Source organism: Bos grunniens, chromosome 19, assembly GCF_055505025.1.
Source record: "Bos grunniens cultivar Pamir isolate PY7600 chromosome 19, Bosgru_T2T1.0, whole genome shotgun sequence".
NCBI lineage: Eukaryota > Metazoa > Chordata > Mammalia > Artiodactyla > Bovidae > Bos > Bos grunniens.
This window is the reverse complement of record NC_141183.1, coordinates 40,465,822-40,492,088: the sequence shown is the minus strand read 5'-3', so window position 1 is coordinate 40,492,088 and position 26,267 is coordinate 40,465,822. Positions and strand designations below refer to the sequence as shown.

Here is a 26,267-nt window from a genome sequence, read left to right as displayed (position 1 = left end):
TAAACTGTCTTTACATGTTCTCATTCGGTTGGTCCATTTATTTCCACGTGTGTAATAAACTATCCCAAACTTGAGCCATTAAAACAAAACTCATGACCTTGTGGCTCTGTGGGCTGCATGGGCTCTGTGGGATGGTTATTCTGTTGTTCTCGTTCAGGGTATCTCTTGTGCTTGCAGACAGATGATGGAGAGCCCTGGGTCCTCTGGGCTCGGAACTAAGAAGCTGGGACTCTTGAACCCCTCTCTCCTTCTCCATATGGTCATGGGGCTTCTCCTCTCAATGTGGTCACTGCCTGTGATCTCTCCAGAGGAGCCAGGGGAGCCAGACTTTTCACCATGGCTCAGATCTCCCAAAATCTTCTTCAGACTTGGGAAAGTGAAAATGCTGGCTTTGATCAAGAACTGGGGATGGGATTGGATGGGAACAGCTCCACTTCCACTGCATCCAACTGGTTAAACCCAGTTGTGTACCAGCCTGATTCCATGTGGGAAGGGACCCTTCCAGGCTATGATGACGGGAGGCACGGGGGCCACCTTTGGAGACTGGCTTCCACACATCTTCCCTCTCACTGATGTTGTTCTTAGTCTCTGGGTGTCGGCATTGAGCAGGGGCTTGGCTGAATCGGGGCTCAGCAAGGCTTGACGATCGGGTATGAACTGACAGAGGGTTGGCGTGTCCAAGAGATGAACAGAAAGACTCTGCACTGGAGGCCCTGCCCCCAGGCCCACACCACCAATGTGTCATTCACATAAACACTGCTCTCTGCTGCTCAGCACACCGCTATTTTTAAACCTCTCAAGCAGTGAGTGGTGCTTAACATTTTTTGAATCAGAGACCCCTTAGGGAATCTCATGAAAGCTGTAGGAGACCCTCTCCCTGGAGAAGTCACTCACAGTTCTGCAGCATATTAATGACAGCTGCCCTTTACCGAGATCTTTAGAGCAAGCCAGTGACCGTGTGCAATGCAGCATGTCCATGATCTGGACTTATTACCCCAAACATACTGCAGGCTAAATACTACCATTTAGCACCATTTCATAGATGAGAAAGCCGATGAGAAAGCCAGACTCAAAAAGGTTAGGAGTGGGACTTCCCTGGTGGTCCATTGGCTAAGACTCCGAGCTCCTAACGCAAGGTGCCTGGGTTCAATCCCTGGTCAAGGAACTAGATCCCACATGCTGCAACCAAGACCCAGTGCTGTCAAATAAATAAAAACAAACACTAATTTTTTTAAAAAAGCATTCTGGAGAAGGAAATGGCAACCCACTCCAATATTCTTGCTTGAAAAATCCCATGGACAGAGGAGCCTGGTGGACTACAGTCCATGGGGGTCACAAAGAGTCAGACACAACTGAGTGAGTGAGTGCACGCATATTAATTCCTACTTGTAGATGCTTTATGCCTTTGAAAACTAAAGCCTCCTCTTAACAAGAAAAAACTTCACAGACCCCCGTGGTAATTGTGTGCTTTAGTCCCTGATTAGAAAAAATGGACAGTGACAAGAAGCAACTACTCAGAGACATTTGCAAATGAGAACTATTTCATCATCTGCAACAGATCACACTTACTTGAAAACAGTAGTCTAGTAAGAACGGGCTGTATGGTGCAGGGACCTCTATTCGATGCTCTGTACTGACTTAGATGGGAAAGGAATCTAAAAAAGAACGTGTGTATGCGTATGTGTCACTGATTCACTTCGCTGTGCAGTAAAAGCTAACACAACATTGTGGACCAACTACACTCCAATAAGAATTAATTTGGAAGAAAGAAAGGTTAAGGAGTAACTAGAAAACAGCACTAGAACTCAGTGCAGGAAGGTCTGAAAACAAAGCCCAGACCCTTCAACCACGGCACCCTACAGTTTTGGGGTTTCTGGGATGCTCTGAGTCCATCTGGGAACCCCAGGTTAAGAATCCCTCCTCTAAGGGCTCCCAAAGTCCTACTTCCTGATCTAAATACCCTACCTGTATTTAAGGCTCTGAATAAGCCGGACCCACTCCTTGCTTCCCCCTCCCCACCCCCAACACCCGGATTTCTGGCTACTCCCAGGCCACACTTAACTGCTGTTTCAGCCTGGCTACCCCAGACTCTGAGCTGGCCTCCCTTGAAATGCCCTCTCCACACTGTCCTCACCCAAAGGTCAAGTCCCCTTCTCTCGAGAGCTTTCCTTGACAGCCTGCCCTGGACTAGTGCTGGCTTATCCCTCTCCCACTTGGGGCTCTCATCACTTCCTGAGTAACTGCTATTTTCCCAACTTAGCTCTGATCCTCTTGAGAGCAGAGACCCATCCTCCCTGTCTTTCTCACCTTCCTAGATAGATACTTGCATAAACACTAACGGTTCACAGACTCCTCACCAGGCCCATTTCCTCCACTCTCCTTTTGATCCCTGGACTCTCAACCCCAAAGGCTGAATGAGACTCCAGAGTAGACCAGGTCAGAGAGCCGCTGCCTAGACCCAGACATGTTTCCCTTATGCAGAGAAGCAGCTGCTGAAATACAGTTTTAGGACCCAGTCCAGGGTCCAACCCACACCTGGCTGCTCCAGCAGGAATATCTGGTATCATCTGTTTCTTTCTTTTGCATTCTCAGGGGACACCATGTTGCACGAAATCTGTGACTGTTTTGTTTCCTGATAACAATAAATAAAGACTGAAAAGAATGTGCATGTATCAGTCGGATGCACAGCGTCTATGGAGCAAACAGGACAAGAAAGCAGGAGACATGGGTTCAATCCCTGGTTGGCGAAGATCCCACATGCCTCGGGGCACCTAAGCCCATGCACCACAACTCCTGAAGCCCATGCATCCTTCAGCCCGTGCTCCTCAAGAGAAGCCACTGCAATGAGAAGCCTGTGCGCTGTGACTAGAGAACAGCCCCCACTCACAACTAGAGAAAAGCCCGCACAGCAACAAGACCCAGCACAGCCAAAATTAGGAAAATAAATAAATAAAATTTAAAAAGAAAGAAATACCAGCTTCCCAAGCTCCATGAGAGTCTGCTCTCCTGGTGCCCCACTCCTAAACCAGGCAGTCAACAGGCGCTGGCCTGTGGATGGAAAGCTGACAGCAGGATGTAAGACCGCCACAGGCAGACCAGGACAGACAACTCCCAAGGACAGAGATGATTGACCAGCCCCCCACACACACCATTTCTGTCCCGGAAGGCTAAAGTTACTGTCCTCCAAGCCCTGGGTCAAGCACTTTGCGCTTGTTTCAACCACATGAGCAAACTGTTGAATAATAAACTTCATTTTATAGGTGTGAGAACCAAAGCTCCAAGAGGGAAATGATGTGCCCAGGACCACTGAGTCCATTGGGTGCCATTAGGTACTTTGAGGATAGTTCAATAAAGGGACAACTGACCAAGGTGTGGGCGGGGCCTCGGCAATCCTCAGGGATGGCAAATAGCAGGCAAGTGTCACCACGCCTAGGCCTGAAGAGGGGACAGAAGGGAGGGGATTGGAAATCAACCCAGAACACAGAATCTGCATGAGGAGGGCAAGAGCTGAGACATTCGGTCAGGGATGAGGATAAATACCCAGCAAGCACTTTCCTCCCTGCCTCTAATTGCCTTCCCTCCCCATGCCACCTGTCGGCTGGGCAGGAGGTCACAGTTGGAAACAAATAGGTCAGACTCCAGGGGTGGGGTGGGGGAAGGGCTAGCACCTTCACCCTCTGGAAAGGGGCACATTTCTATGGGGTGGAGGCCAAAGAGGCCCAGAGGGGCTTGTGCACAAGTCTGGGGTCCTCCACTGCCCTGGGTGTTGGCACTCCCATCAACTCCAAGCATTGAGGTCTCACCCCTCATTTGTTCCCCACATGGTCCAGAGCCCAAAATGAACCTTCTAGTTCTTTGAGAAAATATGGTGTGGAAGGTTTGAGAAGTCCCTGGCAGAGGGGACCTGTGGTTTTACAATTAACCTAAAAGCCTCTTATTAGCATCTTGGCCTAAAAGTCTCCAAACACCCACACAGAAACAGGTCTTCCCCCACACCGCCTGGCTTTCAGCTTTCAGGTAAAGAGAGGGTTTCAGCAGAGATGTGGGCTGAGGCTCTGCAGTTCAGCACAGCCCCTTTGCGGGGGGGGAGTGGGACCAGGCTGCACCCCTGTGACAGGAGGCTCAGGGGTGGCTAACATCACATCAGCTCATCAAACCCTCCTTCATTTGCAGGTTTATTAAATCAAGAGCCAATTCTGACACAGTTTCTTTCAAGCCATTCTACTTTGCAGGTGTGCAAAATTTATCTGAGATAAAGAAAACCATTACAGAGAGAGCACAATCTTCAAAGCCCACCTCTGAGACCAGGAAGAAATAAAAACAGTAGCCCATACAAATGTGCAATTAAGTTTGCAAATACTTGGGAGCCAGGAGAAACACCTTCCCTGTGGAGAGCAGGTCTTTAAGGCAATTTTCTTGAACTCTATTCAACACTTACTCAGAATGCCTTTTAAAAAATAACATATGATTTTCTTCTCTCTCCAAAGACTCCCTTATTCTTTCTCTTCCAGGTAAGAATAAGCCAGCTCTGGAGTGAGAAAAGCAGTTGCTCATATTGATAAGGGATGATGGACTATGTTTCAGGGGAGGTAAAGAAGAAAGACAAACAAACATCCTTGGCCAGGGAGCAGGGTTTTGCTGAGGTATAGGGAGGCCCAGAGCCTAGGGGCTGGCCCTGGGGGTCTTTACCCACCAACAGAAGGCCACGGTTCCAGAGATCAAGACTCAGCTCAGAGGAAGTGTCTATCCATAGCCTGGTCTGGGCTCCACAAATGCTCAGTCTCCCCAGGTGGGGATTTGATTCCCCGTGAGAGGCAGAGGGCTTGTTTCTGCTATAGTGTTTACCAAGCATTAAATTCATTTTTCTACATGAAGTTGTGTGTGTGTGTGCTCAGTCGAAACCAACTCTTTGCGGTCCCCTGGACTGTAGCCTGCCAGGCTCCTCTGTCCATGGGATTCTCCAGGCAAGAACACTGGAGTGGGTTGCCATTTCCTTCTCCAGGGGATCTTCCCAACCCAGGGATCAAACTCACATCTCTTGCATTGCAGGCACGTGAAGCAGAGCTACAAATAGATGCAAGATGGAGTCAGCGCCGCAGAGACAGGACTCACATTCTGGCCCTCCACTCAGCAACAGTGTGACTTTGGGCAAGTGACTTGGCCTTCTGAGCCTCAGTTCCCTGAGCTGTAAAATGAGACACTTCATAGGGCTGTTGGCTGAATATGTGGTTTAACTACAAGAGCACCTAGCAGGTTATACGTCCTGGACCCAGGAAAAAACCACTGCAGCTGGGGCTCAAAGCATTGTCCTAATTCCAGAAAGGGCCACCACCCAGTTACCAGTGCAGAGAACCAGAGGTATCACTCTGTAGAGACGCACAGTTTTTGGATGTTGCTGCTGCTGCTGCGGCTGCTAAGTCACGTCAGTCGTGTCCGACTCTGTGCAACCCCATAGACAGCAGCCCATCAGGCTCCACTGTCCCTGGGACTCTCCAGGCAAGAATGCTGGAGTGGGTTGCCATTTCCTTCTCCCGATGCATGTAAGTGAAAAGTGAAAGTGAAGTCCCTCAGTCGTGTCCGATTTTTCGTGACCCCATGGACTGTAGCCTACCAGGCTTCTCCATCCATGGGATTTTCCAGGCAAGAGTACTGGAGAGGGTTGCCATTGCTTTCTCCGAGTTTTTGGATGGGACTCAGCCTTTCTTTGGCTGTGCCTGGTCTTAGTTGTGGCACATGGGATCTTCGATCTTCGTTGCAGGGATCTTTAGTTTCAACATGCAAACTCTTAGTTGTTGCCTGTCGGATCTAGTTCCCTGACCAGGGATTGAACCTGGGCCCCCACCTTGGGAGTACAGAGTCCCAGCCACTGGACCACCAAGGACTCACATTTGAAACTTAGTTCATAATTTAGCGTCTATATGTCCCTCGGCCGAAGCCCTTAGCTTCTCTGTTTCTCAGTCTCACCGTCTGTGCAATGGGAACGTGAATAATATCTGATCAAAAGAGCTAATCCATGTAAAGTGTTTAGCTAGTGTCTGGCACAGAGTAAACATTAATAAGCATTGTTTTGTTGTCATTATGGCTTTCCCAGATCAGACTCCATGTGCTAAAATTTAATAACATTTTGTTTTTTTGTATTTATTTCTGCAGTTACTTTCTATTTATGGCAAGTGTTACTGTCTCCATTTACAGAGGTGTTATCAAGTTTCCCTTTTAAATACATCTATTTAAGCTAAAGTGGGTCAATATATAGAAGAGAAAAGAAATGAAAAATTAGTGCAGGTGGATCACAGATGGGTGAGACGCTGAGAAGGTGTGAAGCAGAAATTGAAATTTGGGAAACACCCAGATAATAAGCCGTGTGTAAAGCCAGAAGCAGACCCAAGCCATGCCCCACGCCCACCCCAAGGCCATCCCAAGGTCGTTCGGAGGCCAGCAACCTTGAAGCCTGCTCTTCCCTGCCTTCAGAGTCTTCCCTGGATAGGCCACTCTGCCTCAGGCAGAAGTCCCCAGCTCCCCTGAGGATGACTCCCAAAATGAGGGTGCTGTGAGGAGCTCCCAAGGCCCTCTGCATGCCTGACTCCCAGGGGTGCCTGGGCCCCAAGAGGGAACCATGGCGCCGGAATCTCGGGGCAAGTCTGGTGGAAGACCTCCAGGCTGGGGGCTGGGGGCTGGAAACTGGGAGGTTGGGGGGTGTGGTCCCTCTGAGGAGGTAAACCGAATGCCATTTTTCTACAACTTCTAAGGAGAGACTTGGAACAGCCTGGAAAATAAAAACAGAATTCTGACTCTCTCCGCCGAGGTGTTACAACTCAGTCCCAGTTGCCTGGCAACTGTGCAGGTGTGTGATTGGGTGAGCGGCGCTCCCAAGGAGCCAACCAGCGCCCGCCGGGCCGGCCAAGGTGGGAGCAGGTCCGGGAGCAGGCCTGCGGCCGCATCCGCATCCCGCATCCGATCGCGCCCGCCGCCACCCTCCGGCTGCCCCTCCCCCTGCCCACTCGGCGAGAGAGGAATCGCTATGGCCTCTGGGGGTCGCGGTTTGGGCGGCTGCCAGGTACAGGCACCCGTGCTGCGGCCTCCACTGCTGTCTCTAGCCCAGGAGGGGTCACCGACTTCAGAATCCGTGTCCGAGTCCTGACCCGCTACAGACTGGCCTCCCACTCCAGCCCAGCCCAAACCCGGCATTTCAGAGAAACCCGAGAATGAGAACGGGTGGGACCTCCGCCTCCGGGATCTAGGCTCTCTTTTGGCACATAAATACACCTTCTGTCCCCAGAGAAGGTGCTAAGGGAGCAGAAGCTTTCAGAGGAGGGTTTTGGTGGACTTCTTTTGGTTGGCGCCACTCTCCAGGTGGGTTCTCCCAGCACCAACAACCAGTAGGAATAGTGGCTAAGACGGCTGTTTGCAAGCAGGCCTGCATTTGAATTCCAGCAGATGACCAACGGGGCTGTGTAGCCCTGAGCAAGTCACGTCGCCTCACAGTTTGCTGATCTGTAAAATGGGGGAAAACACCTGCTTCCTAGGGCTGCTGTCATGGTTAAGTAATAAACATAGAACATTTAGCATGGCGCTTGACAAATTCTCAGCCCTCAGTCCCGGAAAAATAAATAGTTCTATTAGGACCTAGAAGCTGGTGCCACGAGGCATAAGTCACTGATGCTGGGGTGCCTCCCACTCAGCACATGGCATTCCAATCTCCACCCCTTTTTCAGTAACCTGTGCAGGCGGCCTCTCAGAGGTGGGTCCCTGTGATGAAAGATGGGCTGACTACCTCCAGCCAGCATCCCTGCATTTACTGCCTGGAAAATCCCATGGATGGAGGAGCCTGGTAGGCTGTAGTCCATGGGGTCGCTAAGAGTCGGACACGACTGAGCAACTTCCCTTTCACTTTTCACTTTCATGCATTGGAGAAGGAAATGGCAACCCACTCCAGTGTTCTTGCCTGGAGAATCCCAGGGACGGGGGAGCCTGATGGGCTTCCATCTATGGGGTCGCAGGGAGTCGGACACGACTGAAGCGACTTAGCAGCAGCCGCAGAGAAATGCTGAAGAACTTCTCTGGTAACCCAGTGGTTAAGAATCCACCTGCCAATGCAGGGGATACAGGTTCGATCCCTGGTCCAGGAACTAAGATTCCCACGCAAGGGGTGACTAAGTGTACCACAACTACTGAGTCCATGCTCTAGAGCCACCCCAATGAGAAGCCCATGCACGGCAGCTAGAGAGTAGCCCCCACTTGCTACAACTAGAGAAAGCCCACACGCAGCCAGAAGACCCGGCGCAGCCTAAATAAATAACTAAAAAGGAGTGCTGAGTCAAGGGGCAGGGGGTGGGGGCAATCAAGTCTTCTGCCTGGCTCCACCTGCTGTTTGCTGCACCCGCCCGACTCTGCCTTTTCACTCTCCCCCTAAGGCCGCGCTCTCCATGGGGTCCTCTGCAGCCTGCACTAAGGACTCATCTTCTCAGGGCAGGTGCTGCTCACTTGCAGTTCAGCAGGACTGGGCGCTCCCCACCACCCCCATCAGGAAAAAAAAAGGGGAAGCAGGCCAGCTGACTCCACCCCTTGGCCAGTGGATAGCTCTTCTTTGCGGAGAGTATCATTCCCCCCCACCCCGCCAATCCCTCTCTTCCATCCTCTACCCTTCACTGCCTTCCACAGACCCCAGGCGGCAGGCGGAGAGGCCAAGTGTGAAAGCGCTCCTGCTGGGCAAGAATGTAGAGAAGGAAATCTCTGAGATTGAGGCAAACCCCATCCCACCTTCTGGGAGGCTCCTGGAAAGACTTGCTGAACCCCAGGGGCTGAAGACCCAGACTTTGTTCACACTCCCCAGCCTGGAGGGGGGTGCCTGCAAATCCCCTACACTCCAAATGCACTTGGTTCAGATGTGTTTTCTTAAAAAGATTAATTCCATGAAGTCCCAGGCAGCCTTTGACACTGATGTTTACATGGGGTTTTTAAAAGCTTCTGCTTTTCAGCCAACATATTAACATGTTAACAGTTGTGCTTGACTCTGCTTTGATGTCTGGGCTTTTTCTCCTGCTTCTTTAGAGTTTTCTATACTTTTTTTTTTTTTTCAAATTTTCCACAGATGGTGTGTATTACTTTCATAGCAAAAAATTAAAATAAACAAAAACAAAAGATTAATTAGTGGGCCCGCTCAACAACCTGTTTAAATCCTTATCGGAAGGGTAGCAGAGTTTCCCCGAGGGCCAGAAATGGCCCCTGTCTCTGGATCCACGCTGCTTTCTGAAGCCACCCTGGGCAAGAAGGGCAGGGAGGCACTGGTGGGACAAAGTGACCCCAATGATTCTCCTGGGACCCCTCCAGGGAATGGCTGTGGTCCTACCAGGGAACAAGTGGCCAGCAGGTTCCTGGAAGTCACCTACCCATGGTACCAGACAGAAACTTCCCTCTTAGGAAACTGGCAAATGAAAATTCTGGTTTTCCCTTTGTTCAGCTCTGCGCTTCCAGGAGAGTTTCCCAGGTTGTTCAGTGGTAAAGAACCTGCCTGCCAGTGCAGAAGACATAGGTTTGATTCCTGGGTCTGGAAAATCCCCTGGAGAAGGAAATGGCAACCCACTCCAGTATTCTTGCCTGGAAAATTCCATGGACAGAAGAGCAGGGTGGGCTAAACCATCCATGGGGTTGCAAACAGTCAGACTTGACTGCGTGACTGAGCACACATGCACCCCCTTTCAGAGACATTAGGAAAACAGGCTGGAAGGGCAGGGTAGGGAGATGGGTTGTCCATCCCTCATTCCTGCAGCTTCCTCATCTGCCCATCCTGACCCAGCTCCACCCGAGTTACCGACCCCTTCCAGCTTGGCCTGCTCCAATTTGTTGCAACCAATACTGCCCAAGGCACTGCCCTGGGAGATCCATCCATGCCTTGGCCTTGACCAGTCTTCTCCCAGGAAGCTCTAGGACCCAGCAGAAAAGGAGACTTGCCAAGATGCTAGAGAGAAAAGGGTGGAAACTCCAACGGGGCAGGGATGACTCTTCCAAAACAATAACAGTAAGTGAAAATTTAGAGCCACTGACCTCAGGGTCAGCACTGTGCTCAGCCCTACATGTGTGAAATCCCTAACCTTCTCAACACTCCAGCAAGGCAGGTGTTATTACCCATCTTCTAGATGACAAACTGGAAGTGCAAAGAGGTTCAGAGGCCTCCACAAAGCCCGCAAGTACAAACTGGCAAAGCGAGAGCCAGATCCGGGTCCTGTGGGGTCAGCCTCTTGCTCCCAACAGCATCTTTCTTGCCATCATATCTTCAGTGTCGTGCAAATACAGGTGAATAGATAAGGCAAGGATGGAGGGAAGGGACTTCCCTGGTGGTCCAGTGGCTAAGACTCAGCACTCCCAATGCAGGGGGCCCAGCTTTGATCCCTGGTCAAGGAACTAGATCCCACATGCCTCAACGAAGCATTCATAGGCTGCAAAAATAAAAAAGATCCCTCATGCTACACCTAAGATCCAGCACAGCCAAAAAAAAAAAAAAAGATGGAGGGGACTTTCCTGGTAGCCTACTGGTTAAAATTCCATCTGCCAGTGCAGGGGACACAGGTTCTATCCCTGGACCAGGAAGATTCCACATGCTGCCACAGCTACTGAGCCTGGCTCTACAGTAAGAGAAGCCACTGCCAGGAGAAACCTGTGGACTGCAATGAAGGCTAGCCCCTGCTTGCAGGAACTAGAGAAAGCCCTTGCAAAGCAGTGAAGACCCAGCACAGTCAAATAAATTAAATTTAATTAATACATGTTTTTTTTTAAAAAAGGATGAAGCTAGCTTCTATGCCCCCTAACCCTCCATCTTCCAAAGGGCCTGCCCCAAACCTGGGCCTGAACAAAGCATCATACTCAGCTCACCTCAACAGAAACTATGGGAAGAGGCCATGCCACAGACACTGGGACCCCTCCTTGGAGGCCCTGCACACAGCCCTCTCCTCTTCCTGCACAGAAACAGACGGCCAGGACCCTTTTTATCTGTGGGATAACCCTGAAAGTGAAGCCGGGGAGGCCCCACCACTTGCTGAGCTGGGGGAATGAGGAAGATGGTGGCTCAGCAGGCAGCAAAGCAAAAGCAGGGGAGTTGCAGTGGCCAACGGGCCATCATTTACCCGTAAACTGGGTCTTCTGTTACTGGGAGCTCCTTGAGGGCAAGCTGGTCTTTTCACACATCCATCTCAAGCACCCAGTGGAGCAGCAGCCAGAAAACTGGGTCAGCGCCCCTGGGAGGCCACAGACCTGGTGGCTGAGCTATGCTGAGACCCCATATTCTCTTGAGGACACTTGTTTAGTAACAACACCAGCAGAGGCAGATTTACAGGGATCCTGACAAAGCATCCACAGTCCTCCCAAGGCCCTGCACCTAGTTCTGTATTCATGACTTATTTTTTTTTATATTTATTTATTCATTTATTTGGACTTCCCTGGTGGCTCAGTGGTAAAGAGTCTGCCTGCCAATGCAGGAGACACAGCTCGATCCCTGGGTCAGGAAGATCTCCTAGAGAACAAAATGGCAACCCCCTCCAGTATTCTTACCTGGGACACCCCATGGACAGAGAAGCCTGGTGGGCTATAGTCAAAGGGGGTCACAGAAGAGTTGGATATGACTTAGAGATTAACCACAATGATTTATTTGTTTGTCTGCCTCGGGTCTTAGCTGCAACACATGGGATCTTCCTTGCACCATGTGGGATCTTCCCTCAAGGCATGAGGGCTCTAGTTGTGGGTCCCGGAGTGCATGGGCTCAGTGGCTGTGGAGCGTGGACCTAGTTGCTCCTTGGCATGTGAGATCTTAGTTCCCCCACCAGGGATCGAACCTGCATCCCCTGCCTTGCAAAGCAGACTCCTAACCACTGGACCACCAGGGAAGTTTCTCATGATTTGTTACACTTTTTCATAAAAAGGGGAGTCTAAATTATGTAAACTCCACAAAATCTGGAACCAGCCCAGAATGTCAAAACCTGGAACCACCCCTCCCCTCCCACCACATACACACACCCTGCTCCTAGCTGGCACATGTAAGCTGGTTTTCCAGGGAAAGAACAGGAAGAACCAGGGTAGAATAAGAAGGGCTGGTGGGGCCCTGAGGCCAAGGAAAACCCCAGATTACAGTCAGATTTTGATCATGATCGAACCTGCGTAGAACATCAAATGCAGGTGGGAGGGTCGGGCAATACCCCCACCTCCACCCCCCAATAGTCTCAATATCAGAGTCCAAAAGAGCCCTCAATATTTTTGAATTTTTTAAATATTTATTTAAAAATATAGAAAGGGGAACCTTTCTAATGTTACATGACTCTCTCTTTCTTTTTTAAAAAAAATTTTTATTCATTTATTTTTGGCTGCCCTGGGTCTTCGTTACTTTGTGCAGGCTTGCTCTAGTTGTGGTGAGCAGGGGCTACTCTTCATTGCGGTGTGTGGGCTTCTCATTGTGGGGGCTTCTCTTGTTGCAGAGTACAGGCTCAGTAGTTGCGGCACACGGGCTTGGTTGCTCCGCAGCATGTGGGATCTTCCCAGACCAGGGATTGAACCCATGTCCCCTGCATTGGCAGGCAGATTCTTATCCACTGTGCTCCCAGAGAAGTCCTTGAATGGGGGCACCTTTTGAGAATCTGATGAAAACTCTGGAGGCATTAAAATGCACTCACACACAGAATAGTGCATATCCTTGCAGGGGGTTATGGCTGCTGAGGGCCATTGGTTGGCCCTGCAGGAGGCAGGGAGGCCCAGGTTGAGGGCCCTGCAATGGAGGCAGTATGATGTGATGATGTACAATGGTGGCTGTCAGGAAACTGGGTTCCATCCAGCTTCTGCTGCTGCTGCTGCTGCTACGTCACTTCAGTCGTGTCCGACTCTGTGCGACCCCATAGACGGCAGCCCACCAGGCTCCTCCGTCCATGGGGTTTTCCAGGCAAGAGTACTGGAGTGGGGTGCCATTGCCTTCTCCCATCCAGCTTCTAAGTCTCTTCAATTCCCCAAACCTCTACTAAACTTTGCATGAGGTGTTCTCTAAATTCCTTCCAATTCCTTCCAGAATTCTGATTATTTCTGTGACTTTCATCTTCTGCAGGCCTGAGCACTGCCCCAGGCCTTTAGGGGAAAAAAAAAAAAAAGAACCAAACCACCCATTCCATGCAATAAGAACTTTTCACACGTTGCTTGTTTAATTCTCTCAGTTACTCTATGGAGCAAATATTCTTTGCTCCATTTTACAGACTAAGAAACCCCTCTGTTGGCATGAGGGTTAAAGGAACTCCCCCAAAGTGATGGTAGGTAGTGAGGTTCAGATTTGAACCTGGATCTGCTGGACCCACACAAGCCTGTGCCTTTGCTATGGGCACACCGATGCCCTTAGTCCCCACTCCTTCTCACACCCACTGTCAACTAAGCCTTGAAATATTGGTTTTTTCCCCCAACCTCTTGGCCTCAAGCCACCTGCTTCCCACTCTCTGTCCCTAGGGGTCTGCTTGCCACCCAACAGATGGGGAATGAAGACCCCAATCCCATCCGGCTGGATCAGATCCTATTGAACCTGATTCCTCCTGGGGCCAGTGCTTTGTTGGGGGACAATTAATGGCCATGGTTGATTGTTGGACACTTAGACATGGAGCAGCATCACCCAGGTTTGCCTTCCCAGCTTAAAAGCCCAGATTAATCGCCCTGGGCTGGTTCTGTCACACACGGGGATATATTTTCCTCTTGGAATTTACAAGTAGTTCCATCTGAGAAATAAACAACCAGAGATAAAAATTACATTGTCACAGTGCAGGTGTGATAGATGTAAGAAGCAAGCCATCGTGGTGGTTGCCGCGGAGGTGCTCTGCGGACAGAATCCACCAGATGAGACCTGGAGGAGCCCCAGGGCAGGGGAATGAGATGCTGATGGGGCCTCAGCGGAATGGGAAGCGTGGACTATCTGCAATTTACATTCCATCACCCTAAATCATAAGGTTCCAGGCCGGCCTCCCGGAGCCAGGGTGAGAGTTTGATTGACAGGAGACCTCCTCAAAAAACTCCGCCTCTCAGCTGCAGGCTTCAGGAAGGGGGAGCCTGGACAACAGAACAGGCCCCAAATGAAGAGCCAGCAGGGGACACTTGGCTTAAACTCGGCCAAAGAGTCTCCATCAAGACACCCACCCTGGTGGACCAGTGGTTAAGAATCTGCCTTCCAAGGCAGGGACGTGGGTTCGATCCCTGGTCGGGGAACTAAGATCCCACTTGCCACTAAGGATATATGTCACAGCTAGAGAGAAACCTGCTCACCACAGAGAAAAGCCTAGATGCTGCAACTAAGACCTGACACAGCCAAATACATAAATATTAGAAAGAAAAAAAGACACCAACTACTTGACTTGTCTCTACTGCTACTAGGGAACCCAAGCCTACCTAAGTCTACTTGTAAAGAAAGCCACTTCAGAGAAGCCCACAAGAAGACCAGACTGGACCTGTGTTCAGAATAACTAACATTTGCTGAGTACTACATGCTCCGTCCTCTGTGAAGGACCCAGCAAAAATTATCTCATATTAATCCTCAAGGCAATGCTATGAAGTGGTATTATTCCCATTTTGCAGATGACAGACTGAGGTTCGGAGAGGTTAAGTGACTTGTCCAAGGTCCCTGGAATGGATTCAGTTTTGTTGTTTAGTGGCTGTGTTGTGTCCAACTCTGCAATCCCATGGACTATAGCACACCAGGCTTCCTTGTCCTTCACCATCTCCTGGAGTTTGCTCACAAACTCATGGTCATTGAGTCAGTGATGCCACTCAACCATCTCATCATCTGTCACCCCTTCTCCTCCTGCCCTCAATCTTTCCCAGCATTAGGGTCTTTTCCTATGAGTCCTCTCTTGGTATCAGGTGGCCAAAGTATTGGAGCTTCAGCTTCAGCATCAGTCCTTCCAATGAATATTCTGGGTTGATTTCCTTCAGGATTGACTGGTTTGATCTCCTCACTTTCCAAGGGACTCTCAAGAGTCATCTCCAGCATCACAGTTTGAAAGCATCCACTCAGCATTCAACCTTCTTTATGGTCCAACTGTCACATCCGTACATGACTACCGGAAAAACCACTCAATGAATGGCCCCCAAAATATATGTCCACATCCAAATCCTTGGTACTTGGAAATGTGACTTTATTTGGAAAGAGTCTGCAGATGTAATTAAGGATCTTGAAATGAGATCATGCTGGATTACCCAGATGGGCCCTAAATTTAACGGCGAACGTCCTTCTAAGAGACAGGAGAGGAGAAGACAGCAAAGAGAGAAGCCTGGTGAAGACAGGGGCGGAGACAGGAGTACCACGAGGGCAACAAGCCACCACTGGAAGCCGCCGCCACCGGAAGCTCCCCCCAGAGCCTTTGGAAGGAGCACAGTCCTGCCAACACCTTAAGTTCAGATTCTTTTTTACCTCCAGAACCATGAGAATACATTTCTGCTGTTTTAAGTCACTCAATTTAGGATTCTTTGTTGCTTGTTTCTTTGTGAGTGCTTGTGTGTGTGGTTGGTTTTTTTTTGTAAAGTCATGTCACACAGCTTAAGGGATCTTAGTTCCCCAAGTGGAGACTGAACCTGGGCCCCGGTATAATGAAAGCACGGAGTCCTAACCAGTAGACTGCCAGGGAATTTCCTAGCCACTCTATTTGTAGAAATTTGTTATGACAGCCCTAGGAAAAGAATACAGGGCCACAGCTAACAAATGGCAGAGCCAGGATTCAAATCTGGCAGGCTGGCCCCAAACTCAGGGTCTGCCCACCAGGTGATGCCTGGATGCCAATCCTGGCTCCACTGCAGTCGTGGTGTGTGACCTTAAGAAAGTTGCTAAACCTCAGCCTGCTCACCTGCAAAATGAGGAGGTCAAACAAGACAAGTGGGGTGACTCTGGGGCTGCCATGGTGACAAGAAGGACAAATGGGGTTCTGAGTACATCATCAAGTGCAAAAAAGAAAAAGGGCTTTCTTAGCAAATCACTTGCAGACTGCAACTTCTGGGGGGTTTTGGCCACCCATGACACAGTCCCCACCTTCTGGTTACAGTTCCCCAGCAGCACACCTTCCCAGGCCTCAGTGACTGGTTCAGGGCCAAACCAGGGTTGTGACGTCAGACCCAGAAAGATAAGCCTTCTCTTTCTGAGAGGGAGCGGGGTGTGAACTTGGAGTTGCTGGGCCTTTTGAGCACGTGCTGATGCAAGAGAAGTCATGTTAAGATGCTAAGAAGCGGAAACCAAGTCCTGGTGACCAAGTCACACCTGAAGGTGAGTCTTGCAGTTTTATGAGCCTGGGAGATTTCTTTTTTTTTTGTTTCAACAGTTTGAGTTTCTCGCCTTTCTAAACTGAGTGTCCCAACCCTCAAGGAAAGGGTGGGATGAATTGACAGAATAGCATGGAAACATATTCATTACCATATGTAAAATAGCCAGTGGGAATTTGCTGTGTGACACAGGGAGCTCAACCTTGTGCTCTGTGACAACCTAAGAATCCGCTTGCAATGCAGGAGATTCCTAGGTTGGAAAGATCTGCTGGAGAAGGGATAGGCTACCCACTCCAGTATTCTTGGGTTTCCTTTGTGGCTCAGCTGGAAAAGAATCCATCTGCAATCCAAGAGACCTGGGTTTGATCCCTGGGTTGGGAAGATCCCCTGGAGAAGGGAAAGGCTACCTACTCCAGTATTCTTGCCTGGAATACTATACAGTCCATGGGGTTGCAAAGAGTCGGACACAACTGAGCGACTTTCACTCACTCACTCAGGATGTACAGGTACATGGAAGGGAGGTTCAGGAGGGAGGGGACATATGTGTACCTGTGGCTGATTCATGTGGATGTATAGCAGAGGCCAACACAATATTGTAAAGCAATTATCCTCCATTTAAAAAAAAAGCAAGAAAATAAAAAATATATAAGCCGGTTTTCTCTATGGATCTCCATCACCCCAAGGATAGCCTGCCGTGATCGTCTCATGACCCAAAGGTCTCGTGTGAACCGAGCACTCTGCCCGCTCCTTTCCCCTGGTCCCTGTGCCCTGGCCACTGGGGCCATCTTTCTGTTCCTGGAACACGCCAAGCACACTTCTTCTCAGGGACTTTGTTCTGGTTTTCCCCTCCACCCAGTCCCTCTCTTGCCCCAGTATCCACATACTCTGTCCATCATTCACCTGGCTCTCTGATCAATGTCACTTCCTCCTAAGGTTTCTTTGAGCACCTTATCTCAGACTGCCCACGCCCACTTTCTGTGCTGTCACCTCCACGGTCCTCATCAGCCTGACATTGCTTTCTCGTCTCTGACCTGCCCTGGATGTGGGCTCCATGACAGCAGGGCTCTGCCTGTCTCGTTCACCACGGCGTCCTCACCATCCAGGCTCCTAGTATCTGGCAGGTGTCATTACATGTTTGTTCAGTGACCAAATGAATGAGTGCTGGATGCCCTGGGTGCCTGTAACTGGGGAACCTGCTGTAGTCTGGCAGGCTCAGGGCCGCTTCTTGAGGAAGGGTCATTTGAGCTGAGCTCTAAAGGAAGAGAAGGAATTATCCAGGTGAAGGGGTGGGGCAGAGGCAATATTACAGGCAGCATCATCTGCTTGTGGGAGGACCCTGACCAGGATGAAGGCTGACACAGTGAGGGACAGAAAATCAGTAAGAGGGGTAAGTCATGTGAGGTGTGATCAGAGGTGTAGGCAGGAGGGGTCAGTTTACACGAAGCCCTGAAAGCCCTGTTAAAAAACGAAGCCTCTGATCCCAGAGACGTGGGAAGCCACTGGAGGATTTTAAACAATCAAAGTGATATGATCAGATCATTTTCCCTAACATCACCTTTCTGCAGGGCAAAGCCTGGAGACAAGAGAAGAAGCTAGGACACCAATCAGGAGACTACTGCAATAGTCCAAGTGTGAGATGTAGGGCCCTGGTTTAAGATGGTAGAAGCAGGGGACATGGAGAGAGGGGGATACGTTTGAGCAATGTGCAGGGGATGGGCTGGACTGGTGGAAGATGACAAAAAAGCGGATGACTCAGTGGGTGCTCAGCAGATAGCAAAGCAGGCCCCTCAGTGTCCTAGATTTGGACACTTGTATTAGTGTGGCCAAAGATTATAGCTGCTTGGGGTTTTTTTTTTTCTTTTTTTTTTTTTGAAGGCACATCAAACTTTCTGACTCACTGCGCTTGCAGGCAAACGCTTCCTCATCAGAACAACTCTTATGGGGACAAGAAGTCTCTACTGTGAGGGAGGCGGAGCCTGCAGCAAGCTGCTGGATCACAGCCTGGAGAGAGGTGCTGGGGCATCACACATTGGCCAGGTCTGGAGAACTGCTGGGGGCGGGGATTTTATTTCAAGAATGAGAAAGTGATCATGGGCAAAGGGTATATACTCTTTCCTTCCAGTAGGCTAGAGAATTTTTGCTGCTGCTGTTCAGTCGCTTCAGTCGTGTCTGACTCTGTGCGACCCCATAGATGGAAGCCCACCAGGCTCCCCTGTCCCTGGGATTCTCAGGCAAGAACACTGGAGTGGGTTGCCATTTCCTTCTCCAATGCATGAAAGTGAAAAGTGAAAGTGAAGTCGCTCAGTCATGTCTGACTCTTAGCGACCCCATGGACTGCAGCCTACCAGGCTCCTCCTTCCATGGGATTTTCCAGGCAAGAGTACTGGAGTGGGGTGCCATTGCCTTCTCCGAGAGAATTTTTGAGATGGGGGAAAAAAAGAAATAAATAGTAGGAGAAATGTCACCAAATTATGATACCTATATCTCTGTTTCTAGAGTCTTCCATGACCCCCTCCCCACTCTGGTGTTCTACCGGACTGTCAATGCCTGTGGATGATTACAGAGAGCAGGGAAGGAATTCCCCTGGATGGCAGTTTCAGAAGCTGGAATCTGGAAGACTTATGTGGGACACAGGCCAATCCCGATCGAGGATGAGCTCCTTAAGCAGAAATCAAATGGCCATGAATTTGGTGGCCTTTCTCTACTTTTTAGCAACCATGCCCCATTAAAATCGGTCATCATGGGTTGCAAACCAGTGTGAAGGTACTTAATGCTACAAAACGGCACACTTTAAAACCGCTCAAAATGGTACAATTTATGTCGTGTGCAACATAAATACGAAAAATGTAGTCCACCAAAACAACCGACTACTGAAGCTTTCATTTCTCCTACAAATGCCTGTGAAGGGGTTGTCTTCCAGCCTCAGGCTGAACATATACAGCAACAGGTGAGTCACTGCCATTGTCACAGAGGATGCCATCTTTTCTATCACTATTTAAAACTTCTTAGAATAAAATCAAACTGGCCAGGGACTTCCCTGGTGGCTCAGTGGTTAAGAATCTGCCTGCCAATGCAGGGGACCCAGGTTTGATCCCTAGTCTGGGAAGATCCCACATGCTGTGCACCACAACGACTGAGCCCGTGCTCTAGAGCCCACATTCCAAAACAAAAGAAGCCACCACAGTGAGAAGCCTGCAGCCTGCAACTAGAGAGAAGCCCCCGTTCGCTGCAACCAGAGAAAGCCCCCATGAAGCAACAAAGACCCAGCGCAGCTAAAAATTAATATTTAAAAAAAAAAGATCAAAGCGGCTAATACTTAAAAGAAAAAAAAAGTCATCATGGAGTTTTGGGGCCCCTCTCCAGATGCTCTTCTGAGTCAGAATCGTTCCAGAGCTGGACCTCCCTATCGATTACACCATTGTTCTATCCTGCTTCCTCAAGTCACTCTGAGTTGTGTCTCTAGAAGAAACGGTATACACGAAAAGCGCCCCCAGGTCATGTCGGAGCCAGGGTTCTGAATGCATGCAGGGAAAGAGCCCCTCTCTGAATCCAGAGAGCCAACCTGTGTGGGATTTGGATGGCTGACCTTGGCCAATTAGTGCCTTGCTCGGTGTAACCAACCGAGTCACAGATTCAATTCAATTCGGCAAACATTTATCGAGCATCTCAGAGCCAGCTGATTTCTGTCTGTTCTGTAAGTGCAATGAAGCTCAACCTTCTCTCTAGATTAGAGTTATTTGTATTTCCAGGCGAAAAGGTAGGTTTTAAGTACCTGTGAGAGGTGGTAATGGATCCTGGGGGAGGGGTGGGCATGGGCTGGGGCTGAGAGAGCGGAGCTGAGAAAAGGCCTGTGAGTCAGGACCTGGCCACAGAGACAGGGAAGAAAAAAGTACCTGAGAAGCCAGATAAAACCTGGAGATTTTTTTTAAACTTCCCCTCCCCTACACACACTTTCTTTTTAATCAAAAAGATAATGCATGCACATAGTTAAAAAAATTTTTTTTCCAAAAAACACAAAAGGGAATACAATGAAAAACAAGTCTCCTTTCCTCTCCCAGACCTCCAGTCCCTAGTATCTTTCTTCAGAGGCATCCCACTGTTAATAGTTTCTTTTGTGGTCTTTCCAGAAAATTTCTATCACATACAAGCATATCTTTCTTTTTAAAATCCAAATGGGAGTGCAGTATATTACCACTCCTTTTTCACTTAGCAATGCATCTTGGCATCTAGCCCATATCAGCGCTACACAGTCACCCATTCCTTAGAGCACAGAATCCGATTGTATGGGCTGTTGTAATCTACCCAATCGATCCCCTACTGACGGACATTTAGGTTGCTTCCCGTTTCTGCTATTACAAGCAATGATAACGTGCACGCTCCTATATGTGCATTTCTGCCCACAGGTGCAAGGGAATCAGTAATAATTTCCTGGAAGTGGAATTGCTATATTTAGATAGATGTGACTGACTGTGGCTGAGAAGTCCAGTTGGAGCTCTCGCTCCGGGAGAGGAGCTGCTGTGTACCAAGCCTCTACCTGCACCCCTTCCTTTCATGGGACTCCAGTTCCCTCACTGCCATGTGGCCATATCAGAGCAAGGGTTCAAACTGCATGTTGGGAAAGAGTTCCTCCCTGGATTCTCGGTTCAATCCCTGGGTAGGGCAGATCCCCTGGAGAAGGACATGGGAACCCACTCCAGTATTCTCGCCTGGAGAATTCCATAGACAGAGGAGCCTGACAGGCTACAGTCTGTGGGGTTGCAAAGAGTCAGACACGATTGAGTGACTTTCATTCATTCACTGAATTCAGAGGAACCAACTTGCATGGCTGAGGACCCAACTGGGAGCTAAGCATATGCAGACCCCCCTCCAGTCGAAGAGGTTAAAAACGTGCAGAGAAGGAATTCCCTGACAGTCTAATGGTTAGGACTCTGCACTGAAGACGTAGGTTTGATCCCTGGTCAGGCAACTAAGATCCCACAAGCCAGTGTTTAGAAATCAGCCTGCCAATGCAGGGACACTGGCTCAATCTGTGGTCCAGGAAGATTTCACATGCAGTGGAACAGCTAAGCCCCTGGGCCACAACTACCGAGCCTATGTTCAGGGCCCTTGAGCCGCAATAAGAGAAGCCACCGCAAGGAGAAGCCCGCATACCACAAATAGAGAGTAGCCCCCACTGTCACAACTAGAGAAAGCCCACGCACAGCAACGAAGACCCAGTGCAGCCCAAAATAATTAATAAATTAAAAAAAAAAAAGATCCTGCAAGCCTTGAGGCAAGGCCAGAAGAAAAAGAAGAGGGAGAGAGACTATACAGAGAGATCAAACCATCATGGTAAGGCATTTGCACAATGCCTAGCACATAAGGAGGGTTCCATCAGCATGAATTATCATTGGTATAATAATAATAGGAGCCCTGTCTTGCCAGTGGTGAGGGTCGGCCCGTCCAAGCATCCAGCTGACTCAAAGGCTCAGACCTGGGAGCCTGCTCTGTGTTTGGAGCCGAGACAGGCAGTTTCCACTTATCACAACTTGGCATCTGGAACTCTCGGGCCTTTGCCAGTGCCTAATAAACACCATACTTCACGCCTTGCCATTGTCACCCACGCGTCCCCTGACGCCTGCTGACGCCGCCTGCCACCGCACACAGTCAGCATTTCGGCCAAGCACATGACTCCTTTATGACCTGCTTTCTTTTTTAAAGTGGTGGATGTAGCCTAAATGACGTCACCTTGACATAATGAAACTAAATCTGTGTTTGGCGGGCGGCCGGGGGTGCGGGGGGAGAGGAGTGTGCTGGGCACACCAGAACTTACCCAGCCAAAAAAGAATCAGCCTTGAGTTTGGGGCCAGTCAGACCTGGGTTTGAATCCTGACCCTGACACTTACAAGCTCTTAAGTCATTCAACTTCCCTGAGCCTTAGTTTCCTCACCTGTGAAATGGGCTAAGCATTTGTTCTAACAGGATTACAGTGAGAAGTACAGAGTAGACAAGATAATGGATTATTGATGAATTGTTTTTTATAGACAGGCCTTACTCCAAAAATGATTTCAGGCAGCTGAGATAATGTATGTAAAGTGTCTGGCACATGCAGTGCTTCCATAAAGGATCAATTCCCCTCCCTGGCCCTTCTGTTGAAGTGGTCACCTTCAGACCCCAGCACCCCCACATACACTTCGGTTTCAAAGTACTGCCATCACTTGAAATACTTCTGAAAATTTCTTGTGAGAAAAGTGGCTCAATTCTCTCTGTCTCTCTTTTTTTTTTTTGGCTGCAGCATGCAGCTTGTAAGATCTTAGTTCCCTGACCAGTGATTGAACCCAGGCCTTCGGCAGTGAAAACAGAGTCCTAGGAAAGTGAAAGGAAAGTGTCTGACTCTTTGAGACCCCATCGACTGTAGTCTGCCAGGCTCCTCTGTCCATGGGATTTTCCAGGCAAGGATACTGGAGTGGGTTGCCATTTCCTTCTCAAGCAGACCTAGGAATCGAACCTGGGTCTCCTGCATTGCAGGCAGACTCTTTGCCATCTGAGCCACCAGGGAATCCCTGATGGGGATTCCCTAACCACTGGCTAAAACAATAAAGCTTCTGTGCTGTGTGCTATGCTAAGTTGCTCAGTTGTGTCCCAATCTGTGTGACTCTGTGGAATGCAGCCTGCCAGGTTCCTCTGTCCATGGGATTCTCCAGGCAAGAATACTGGAGTGGGTTGCCATGCCCTCTTTCAGGGGATCTTCCTGACCCAGGGCTTGAACCTGTGTTTCTTACATTTAACCTGCATTGGCAGGTGGGTTCTTTACCATTAGAACCACCTGGGAAGCCCCCAACCACTGGACTGCCAGGGAATTCCAAAAGTGGTTCAATTCTTAAGTACCATCTTGCTTTCAACTTAAAAAAAAAAAAAAAAAACCCCAACAACAAAAACAAACCACCTTCTGAAAATGTCTTGTCTGTTTATTCACAATACACAGCTTCAGATTATTCTTGGCCTTTCCCAAAAAATCAAACCTACCCTCAGTGGCCAAGGATTCACCACCATCGAGGCTATTAAGAGGAAAATGCTGTGAGATCTGAGGCAATTTCCAAGAACTGTTGTGATCTAGCAGAACTGGAATAATGGCAAAGCCTTCCCAGTCCCCACCTCCCCTCCACTCCCCACCCCCATGACGCCTTTGACCCGGCCCATTTCTGGGGACACTTGAAGTCAAAAACCTCCTCGCAGGAAAGTCCACTTGCTGCTCCCTGGTCCCACTCGTGGACCACACTTCCAGTCTCTGGGGTAACAGCAGACTGCTGCCTCTGGACCCTGAGTGCAAGGAGAAGGTATCAAGAATGCAGTTGCTTTCCTTCCATCTTTCAGGGGGACGCTGAGAAAGCAGCCCCGGGATTGGAGCCCAGGGGTTGGAGACAGGATGCTTCAAAAGCAGAGAGCAGGGTCCCCCTGTGCCCACGCCCACTGTATACAATAACACCCACCAACTCTCCTAGCGGGATACACACTTGACCCCTCCTAGGACCAAAGGAGGGCAAAGGCTGCCCACAGTCAGAATTTCCTCAGCCTCGTCCCTGCCAGCTGGTGAGCTTGTTCCTCCTATTCCCCCAGTTCCTAAGAAGGCCCTGCCCCTACTTAACCTTGGGGAAGGCTGCCGGCAGTTCGGCCAAGCGGAAAGATCTAGCCTCCAGAGTAAGCCAGGCCTGGGTTCAGACAGCTCAGGCAGCACAAGCAGACGAGTTGCCTCCCACTTCCAAGCCTCAGGCACCCTTGTCTAGGAAAGGGGATAACACCTGTTTGGGTTGGGAGGAGGGGTATTCAGGAGGAGGGCTCATAAAGATGAGATGACTTAGCCCCTCGGCAGATGGCAGCTAATATTCCCAAGGCCCTGGATGTAGGCCCTGATTCTGGAGTGGGTGGTTCACCCACTGTCACAGGAAGCCTGGGATGATGCCCTGATCCCACTGGGATGGAACTCAGCCTGCTGAACTCTTACTGTGTTATCTGTGAAAGGAGGGTGGGGGAGGGGAGCTTCCACAAGCGGGAGGACCTAGAATTGGCTCTGGAGGACAAGACCTTGCTGTTCCCTCACGCTCCTCCCCACAGGCTCACCCCAGAGAAAAGATGGGCTGACTCTCGCCGTGGATGGAAGCACCATCTGGAAGGTGGGACAGCACATTGGTTAAGCCTGGCACTCAAGATCTCTATCAGCCCTCTTAGATGGCTTGGTGCAAGATCTCCCCTTGGTTGAAGATACACAGGTCCTTATCCTCTTGCTAATTGGTTCAGATCAATTGACCTTCAAGTAGGCCTAAGTACAAGTACAAGTGGTAAGAGATGGCTTGTATGCCAAGCAATCCATGCACTTAACTAGCTATTGCTCAAGCAACCAAACGAGGCACATGAACCCAAATTTCTCAGAACACCTTCTCCTGCTGCTGCTGCTGCTGCTGCTAAGTCACTTCAGTCGTGTCCGACTCTGTGCGACCCCATAGACGGCAGCCCACCAGGCTCCCCTGTCCCTGGATTTCTCCAGGCAAGAACACTGGAGTGGGTTGCCATTTCCTTCTCCAATGCATGAAAGTGCAAAGTGAAAGTGAAGTCGCTCAGTCGTGTCTGACTCTTAGCAACCCCGTGGATTGCAGCCTACCAGGCTCCTCCGTCCATGGGATTTTCCAGGCAAGAGTAGTGGAGTGGGGTGCCACTGCCTTCTCCGACACCTTCTCCTAACAGGCTGCAAAGCTGGCATCTCCCCCATTGGCCTGAAACACTTGGTGGGTCCACAGACCTGCTTAAAGGCACCAGATCCTATTAGGCAGGTAGCAATAACACGAGTGCAGATTCCTCAGGGAGGCACAAGGGGGGCTGAGCCTGGTACCACCGTCCCTGGGCCCTGCTCTGCCCTGGCTCAAGCCATCTGGCAGGAAAAGGGGCTGCATCCCAAGCGTTGGCAGAGGAGGGGGAGGAAGGCGAATTCCTGGCACTCTGGCTCCCATCTGACTTTTTTTTTTTGGTCAAGTTTCGAGGCCTGTCGGATCTTGGTTCCCTGACCAGGGATCAAACCTGCACCCCCTGCACTGGCCATGCAGAGTCTTAACCACTAGACTGCCAGGGGAGTCTCTCCCATTTGCCTTTTGATCTGTTTCCTCGATCGGCCTATTCCCAGGAAAGTCGGAGTCTGTCTCACTGAACCCAGCTCCGAGGTTAGGTCACCGCTGATTTTCAAGCGGGAGCTGATGTTTAGTCTTTTATTGCTGCCAGTCCCTGAAGTGATCTGGAAACAGGTAAAGACACCAGGAGAGGGCCTAGAAATCTTGGCCAGGCTGGGGGTGGACAGCAACTCTCCCCACCTTCCATTACCCGTTCTGTGGACCCCCTTCCCCACCCTGCAGAAAGCGAGCTGCTGACCAGAAGTATCTCTCTGCCTGCCAGAGTGGAGGCCAGCCACCCCTAACTTTTCTATTTATAAACCTCTGCTGTGTTCATTCTGAGCCCCCTCCTCAGGGTTGAGCCAAGCTGCTTTGCCTTATCAGCCTTGCTTTTCACATGCGCTTAAATTCATGAGAAAAGGGAAAAAGTGAAATCAGATAGAAATGCAGGTCTGTTTGCTGTTTTCTCCAATGAAATGGTTCTGGGTAAACAGCAGACGCCTTTGATGAAATCCCAGCAGGCTTAAACAATAAAGCTGGTTACAAACTCAATCTGGCCAAGATATCAGATCTGAAATTGTTTCAAAAAACATGTCAACATTTTCTAATGCTCCTTGAAAAAACTTCCTGGGCTGCCCTCTGTGGAGTCTGGGTCGAGGACAGAGGATGGGGGCAATCCAGGCAATCGGCTTCTGCTCAGGCCCCACAGGACTTAAGCAGCCGGGAGTCCAGGAACAGGCTGTTCCAGCTGCTGGGAGGCCCTGCCAGGGCCTGCTGTACACGTCTAAATGGTCACTTTGCCGTCCTTGTCTGATCCAGGCAGAACACCAGCCTCCTTCCTGTCTGCCACTTCACCCGCCTCCCTGAGCTGACCTGTCAACC

At 49.9% G+C, this 26,267-nt stretch overlaps 1 protein-coding gene and 1 long non-coding RNA gene across 2 annotated transcripts in view; one reads left to right on the top strand and one right to left on the bottom strand.

The window, feature by feature from the left end:
• Positions 1-4,874, top strand: part of LOC147352343 (uncharacterized) — a 34,371-nt gene extending 29,497 nt beyond the window's left edge. Inside the window, exon 2 of the long non-coding RNA XR_015146928.1 lies at positions 2,593-4,874. This is a non-coding gene — a long non-coding RNA (uncharacterized LOC147352343). The remainder of the gene's footprint in view (positions 1-2,592) is intronic.
• RTN4RL1 (reticulon 4 receptor like 1) overlaps positions 1-26,267 on the bottom strand; it is a 74,566-nt gene that overhangs the window by 26,020 nt on the left and 22,279 nt on the right. The gene's annotated exons all lie outside the window — the stretch shown is intronic.